Genomic DNA, 7,149 nt, shown 5'->3' with positions numbered 1-7,149 from the left:
CGAACGAGCGGGCGGTAAGGTCAGCCCCGCCCCACCCCGCCCCTAGCGCGCTTGCGCAGCAACCGGCGACCGCCTCATTGGCTTCCCGCCGCGCCTTATTTGCATGTTGCGGGACAATAACACCGGCCGGCTCCCGGCAGCCCCCGCGGCGGCGGCTGCGGCACGGCCCGCCCCGCCCCGCCCCCTACCCTTTCCCCTCAGCGCACCGGTAAGCGGCCTCGGAACGCCGCGACCCTCAAACGGGGGCATCGGTGGGGGCCAGGGGAGACGGTTCTCCGGCTTGCTGCGTTTTCTACCTGTAATTATCGCAATTACGTTTTCAACAGCCGGGCGAGCGAGGCTGCGCCTAACCCAGATACTTGCCCTCCACGCCCATATCAGGCCGCATGTCTCGCGTGCTCCAAATAACTCGCAGGGACTCGGTGGCCGTTTGTACTTTCTGGCTATTAAGGACGGTTATGTGAGTCATAGCACACAAAAATTTATTTATAAAGGACAACTCCTCCTGTCTTCCCCAGCGGGGTGCAGTTAGGGATAGAGCCAGCTCACTATGGCGCATGATGTTTGTGCGGTTTCTGGGGAAATTCATGGAAGTGCAGCACGTTAATCCATTTTGGGTAAGGGGTGTGAAATGCCAGACAAAACCCTCATGAGAAGACCATAGTATGTGGTCATCATACAAAAACCACTAAAATTATTTTAACTGCAGGTGAGTGTGATACGAAGGCAGCGAGCCAGCTTTCAGCTGTCCCCCCGGACAACTTCAAAAATACCGACAACTTCAAGGCATCAACACTTTAAAGATCCACCATGTTTCAAAAAGACCCAGTTCTTCATCTTCTGCAGCTCAGTTTTCTGTGCTGCTTGTGGGTGCGCAAAGTGGCTCATCCCCGTGGAAGTTCCTAGCAGGTAGCTCTGCACAACATGCGCAAATTCGTTTCGTGCCTCTGCACACACACAAGTGCAAAGAGGCTGCTGCTGCGTTATATAACCCAAGATACGTAAATAACAAAACAATAGATGGGTGTAAATAAAGCAGAGGTAGGTGTGAAACCTGAACCCCAAGCTGACTCCAGTGAAAGGAAAAGCCGTGCGGCATACTCCACGGACCCAACCCACGGGGAACATTATTGAAGCACGTCATTATAATAGTGTTAAGAGTCGGCAGGCATTTCACTTGCTGTGTGTCTTGACGGAGACAATATTCTTCCCCTTTAAACTGCTAAAGGCTTAAGCAATGCATGAAAATTTTCCGCCTGAAGCTGAAACTGTATCCAAACTGATTAAAAAATTAATCTGCCCATTAGAATGGGGAGAAGGAAAGTGCAGGGAATACAAAGACTGGCCCATGCCCAGCCGTGGTGAATTAGGGAACTGCCGCAGAGCCGAATTTGCCGACGTGCTGGAGATAAGGGTTTGCTGCTGCCAAGGCCCGTCAGGGTGTGCGAGATGACAAACAGCACTTGCAAGGTAGCTCTCTCCTCAGCAGCAAACGTTGCTGCCTCACCCCTGCCCGTATCTCCAGCAGGAAAGGGAAGTGCATGTTTTCAGAGTTTCCCCCACAGAGTCATTCCTTCCCTCATTCTCATTCTTCCTCCTTCTTGTCCAGGTCCCTTCTAGGGTAAGTCCAGCCTGCCCTAGCCCCTTCAACGCAGCAGATTTCAATACTGCCTCCCGTGCCAGGGTGCCCTGAGGCAGCTCTGGTTAGTGCAAGGTGATCTGTGCTACACTGGCTGGGTCTGCATTGCTTCTCAACCTCTGATCCCCCACCGCACTTCCAAGTAAACCCGAGTTCTCCGTGCCTCATCACGTGTTTCCCAGAGCTGGACGGAACACTCTCTGTACCGCTTTGCCAATCAGCCATGGCTCACAGATTGAGAAACTCAGGAGGAGCGCAAGGCCATCAAACACACCTGGCAGAGCATGACTCCCTGTTTTGGTAAGGGCTCCCCAGCATACCATGAGCAGTTCATACTTCTCCGACCCTGGTCACCCACCCAGGTCTGCACAGGCGGCCAAAGACGACTACATCATTTACATAATAATTAGTAACCTTTGCTGAACTCTTTCACTCCTGCACGATGACGCTGTACCCAGATGAAAAATTGCTATTGGTTTTCATTCAGAGGATCACTCGGCTCCTGTGAGACAAAGAACAACCATTTTTAATGAAATAGGACAGAGTTGGTTTTCCCCACTGTTCAGTATCAGTCCTGATAGATCTCCCTGTAAATCCCTCCCAGTACATGCCCTGCCGTCTCACTCAGTATTATTCTTGTACCCCGAGGGTCAATATCCTGCCAAGTGCCATTTGTTTAAAATTCTCAAATGCACAAATTTGGCACAAAAACTGGGGCAAAGGGCATCCCCCTGGTTACTGCAGCTGGGTGGAATCTTCCCACCTCAAAGTCCAAGATCCATTTACATCAGTTCATTTAAACTGCAAAACAAAATGAACTCTTCCTGCTAGGCTTGCTCAGACAGACTAATAAATGCAATGGGGAGCGTTAAGCGTAAGTGCTGTACAATTGTTGAAGGCACAAGCAGTTTTTCAGCTTGTATTGAGACTGATTCACTTGTAGCTGACGTCAATCCTCCCTCCCTAGTATCTTAGCCTTGGAATTGGAGTATGATAAATATTACCTGTAATGCCATCTGCCGTACAGAGACAGCCCAGGCTTCTCACTATTTATTTAAGGGCTAATGTTGTGCTAGACCAGAATGCAGTTTATTTCAGCCTGATTTGACTTTGGTTTGACTCTAATTAAAAATGCCTGTCCACTTGAATTTTTAAAGTGGTCTGTCATAGAGCAAAACCAGTGTTTGCCTTGAAAGGATGAAGATGTTCAAGACAGCATAATTAGCATCAGACAGAAAACTAATGTGAAAAGGACAACAGTATCAGACTTCTCCACATGGACAAGTCAAGAGAAGATGCAGAATCAGAAGATCACCTTCTCAGGATGGGGAACTAGGGCCTCCCAAATCCTAGCTGCCTGAAATCCTGGAGAGTGATTTATTTTGTGTATCAGTTTCTTTAGAACCTCACCCAAGTCATTCAGCTTCTGTATAAAATACAAAATATTGTAGTTTAGTGATGACTCTGACTTTTGGTCAGTGGTAAAATTGTTTTGAATGGCATCGAGCTGAAAATACATACTTAGATCAAGTAATGCACATACAAAACTGTTTCCTCTTAGGATTTTCTCCTTGTTTTAAAAGTCTAAACTGACAGGAATTATACCACTCCCCAGAGAAGCTCTTTCATGATAGTCACTCTGTGGAGCATTTTTTATTACTAAAAACTTCCTAACACTAAAACCTGAGTCAGTTAAAAGCCTTGTATATGGTGTGTTCAGAAAGAGCAGCACACATTCAGCCAACAAATAGCTTGAACACCTCATCCATCATCATTTATGAAGACCATGGTTATTAAGCTAATTCTACTCCGAGTTAGTTTAAATGTCCAAAAATAATATTAAACTGTTTAATCAAAAGCATATGTGTCCATGGGCAGAATTTCTGTCATTGTCCCACTCCAGAGAAACATGGTGACTTTGCCAGTTTACTCACTTAGATTTGCATATTTGTAGCTACATTCAGGACAGATATTCGTGCACTATTCTGAAAACTACAGTGTCTTTTGTTATGAGGAAAAGCAATAATTTTGTATGTGTAAAAGTAATTAAATTATTTAAATCTCAAGTAATTTTAAAAGGGAAGGTCTGTGGTGAAAGTTATATAGTTAAAAATTTAAATTTAACTGAATTATTAAAATAAACTTGGATGACAGAAACTGTTGGAACGAGTCCACAAAGATGATCAGAGGGCTGGAGCACCTCTCCTATGAAGACAGGCTGAGAGAGTTGGGGTTGTTCAGCCTGGAGAAGAGAAGGCTCTGGGGAGACCTTACAGCAGCCTTCCAGTACCTAAAAGGGGCCTACAAGAAAGCCAGAGAGGGACTTTTTACAAGGGCATGTCATGATAGGACAAGGGGTAATGGCTTTAAACTGAAAGAGGGTAGATTTAGATTAGCTGTAAGGAAGAAGTTCTTCACTGTGAGGGTGGTGAGGCACTGGAGCAGGTTGCCCAGAGAGGTTGTGGATGCCCCATCCCTGGAAGTGTTCAAGGTGCGGTTGGATGGGGCTTTGAGCAACCTGGTCTAGTGGAAGGTGTCCCTGCCCATGGCAGGGGGGTTGGAACTAGATGATCTTTAAGGTGCCTTCCACCCCAAACTGTTCTATGATTCTATGAAATATAAGTGGTGCTTTTTGCTTAGTCTTAGCATTTCATAAAAGGTATCTGTGTTAGTTTTATTTGTGTTTATAATCAGTTACTTCCCCTGGTTTTACTGTACTCAGTGGGACTTAATCCTGCAATGTTTGGATTGCAAATGTCACGCTATAATGCTTAAATGCACATCAAAGTCTTGCTGCTTAAAATACAATTAAAATAGTAATACAGTAAATCCCTTAACATGTTTTTTAATTGACAGCAATCTTCTCCATCTTAAACTGCTTGAATTTTCATTTTATAGGACCTCCCATATGAGGGTCACAGTGCTCTTTTTAATTATTAATTAACTAATGTTGATATGATAAATTAAAAGCTCTGTGATGGAGAACATGCATTATTTATTAATGTCCTGATCTTGTCCTACACACCGTGGAGTTCGCTCTTTGGAACCTGCTTCAGAAGTCTAACACAAGGGTGGGTTTTTTGTGGTGGTGGGATTTTTCAAATGGTTTTTCTTACTTGGCTTTTGTCTTGCATTTTTTCTCTGCATGACAAGGGTGGGGGTTTTTTCTATTTTCTTTACATTTCTTTCTGCAGGGACTTTACTTACTGCATTCTGTTTCTGTGTACATATTTCTGGAAAGGCTTCATAACTTTATTGAACTATCACATTCTACAGTTAAGGAATTCAGGGTTAGTCACTTAAACATTAATAAAGAGGAAACTGAAGTGACACAACAGCTATGTTCATCCCATTCTTCTTTTATAGCAAGTATTGGAGATAGGTTTAGGTGAACTGTTGGTCTGAGTAAAGCCCTAACTTACTTCTGTAAAAAAAAAAAAAAAAAAAGAGGTCATGAGAAAAACAGATTAATTACATTATACTTTGCTATTGAACAGTTGCCCAGTTCTATTCTGTTTCAATGGTAGATGCAGTAAGAAGTAATACCTCCTTATTCATCCAGCTCCTGCCCACATCCATTCAGGGTGCAATCTGTGCTTGGGAATAGCTCACAGATTTCAGCAAGGCTTGGTTTTCATCTAGGAGTCTGGTCCCCTGTGCACCATCAGCTTTGCAAAGTAATTCTGCATGCAAAAAGAATGTATTAAATTATATTTTCCCCTGTGCATTGTCAACAGCCCTTTTTACTGATTTTAAATGCATCAGAAATGTGTAAACTAACAAGTAGGGGTGCTTTAATATTAATTACCTCATCTCATGACACTGCAGTTGAACAAGTGATACAGAAGACAGAATGTGACCAATGATGATAAACAATAAACTAAGCACCACTCCCCCTCCAAGCCTGCAAACTAAATTCCAAGTTTCAAAATTTGCAGGACTTCTAGGTAGGAGAAACATCTTCATCCTTGTTAACTGACCGTATGTAGTGTATGGGAGATTAGTCAAAGAAGTTCAAGGGACTGTAAGCCCCTAAGTCAGCTTTACCCAGAGAGATGTCTGATCTCAAACACATGGCAGTGAAAGAGAGAGCAGCCACATGCTCATACTGTTCCTTCCTGCAGGCTTGCCTCTCCCAGCTGGGACAAGCACCAGAGCAATTAGAAGTAAAACTCCAAAATCTGTTTTACTTTCCCTCAAGCAAAAGGATGTGGAAACTTCACTCACTTAATAGTGACAAGAGTAAAGAGCTTCACTTGCCTTTTAACAGGCAGGAAAACAAGCCTCCTTTATGTAGGGGACTGCCCCTGCCTAAGGCCTCCTTCTTGAAGCTGCAAGACTTCTAACTCTGCTAGCTGTGAACAGGTCTTCAGCTGACTTTGACAACGTATGCCTATCTGCTTTATTAAGCAGGGCCAAAGACACCAGAGTTTTCAGAGTAGTGTACCAGTATCTGTCCTGAACATACCTACAAATAAGCAAATCTAAGTTAGTAAACTGGCAAAGTCAACAGGTTTCTCTGCTGTGGGACAATGAAAGATACTGCTTTTTAAAGATTCCCATGATTTCCTCCAAATATAGGCACATACTCTCTTCTATGGCTGCAGCCAGTCCTGGCACAGCCTTAGTGAGAAGCAAGAAGAAGGGGTCCTATGATGCCATTTTACTGTCACTTTTCAAAATGGAAGTGGACTTGGAGTTGCTGTTATTCTTCAGGCCTGGAAAAAAAAACAACACTAACACTATTTAGGAGACCTCATGGAAAGGAAATGCACAAATGTTTCCAATTGAATAAAAATAATCTCAGAAACAGCAAAGAAACAAAGGGACTAAACACATCAGTTCATTTTCCCCCAAGGAAAAAGGCAAATACAGTAACTTCAGGTTACATTTGTTCTAACAGAAGGAATGCAGAATGGAGACCCAGGTGAGACTATTATTGCACGTAAGGCACACAGAGGTCTGAGGGAAAATGGAGTACACTGGATTCTCACCTTCATGTCACTGTGTCCTTAAAAGAACAAGGTCTTTCCAAGGCGAAGGATGACTCCAGGACTTTGCCACGCGATATGGAGCTATTTCAAATCCATCCTAAGTTACCAGCTCTTTGATAATATCAAAAGACCTTGGTGGCCTTGTACTGCGTGAGGCAGACAATTGTCTTGTGTAACTCATCAACACCTTTGTGAATAATTGGCTCTTGTGCAGCAGAGGGCAGTGTGAAGAAGCGACAAAGACGCTGTGTGCACTGTGGAATTATTTCAGTTTTCAACAGAAGAAGCTGGAACATCTCCAATGTACTAAATTTGCATGCCGGTGTGAAGTTGTGCCATTCAGATGTTGTGACTGGCATGGAAGGCAGTCAAGTGTATTAAACGTAAAAAAGAACGTGGCCTCTTGTGGTCTTAAAGCTTTTGTCAGCTTCCCTTCAAGACGATAGGAATGAACCTGGTCAGAAAAATAAGAAATGCTGTCTAACAATGTACTTGTCAGTTTGATGCAGGAACAAA

Source organism: Harpia harpyja, chromosome 9, assembly GCF_026419915.1.
Source record: "Harpia harpyja isolate bHarHar1 chromosome 9, bHarHar1 primary haplotype, whole genome shotgun sequence".
In the NCBI taxonomy this organism is placed as follows: domain Eukaryota; kingdom Metazoa; phylum Chordata; class Aves; order Accipitriformes; family Accipitridae; genus Harpia; species Harpia harpyja.
Note: the sequence above shows the minus strand (reverse complement) of the source record.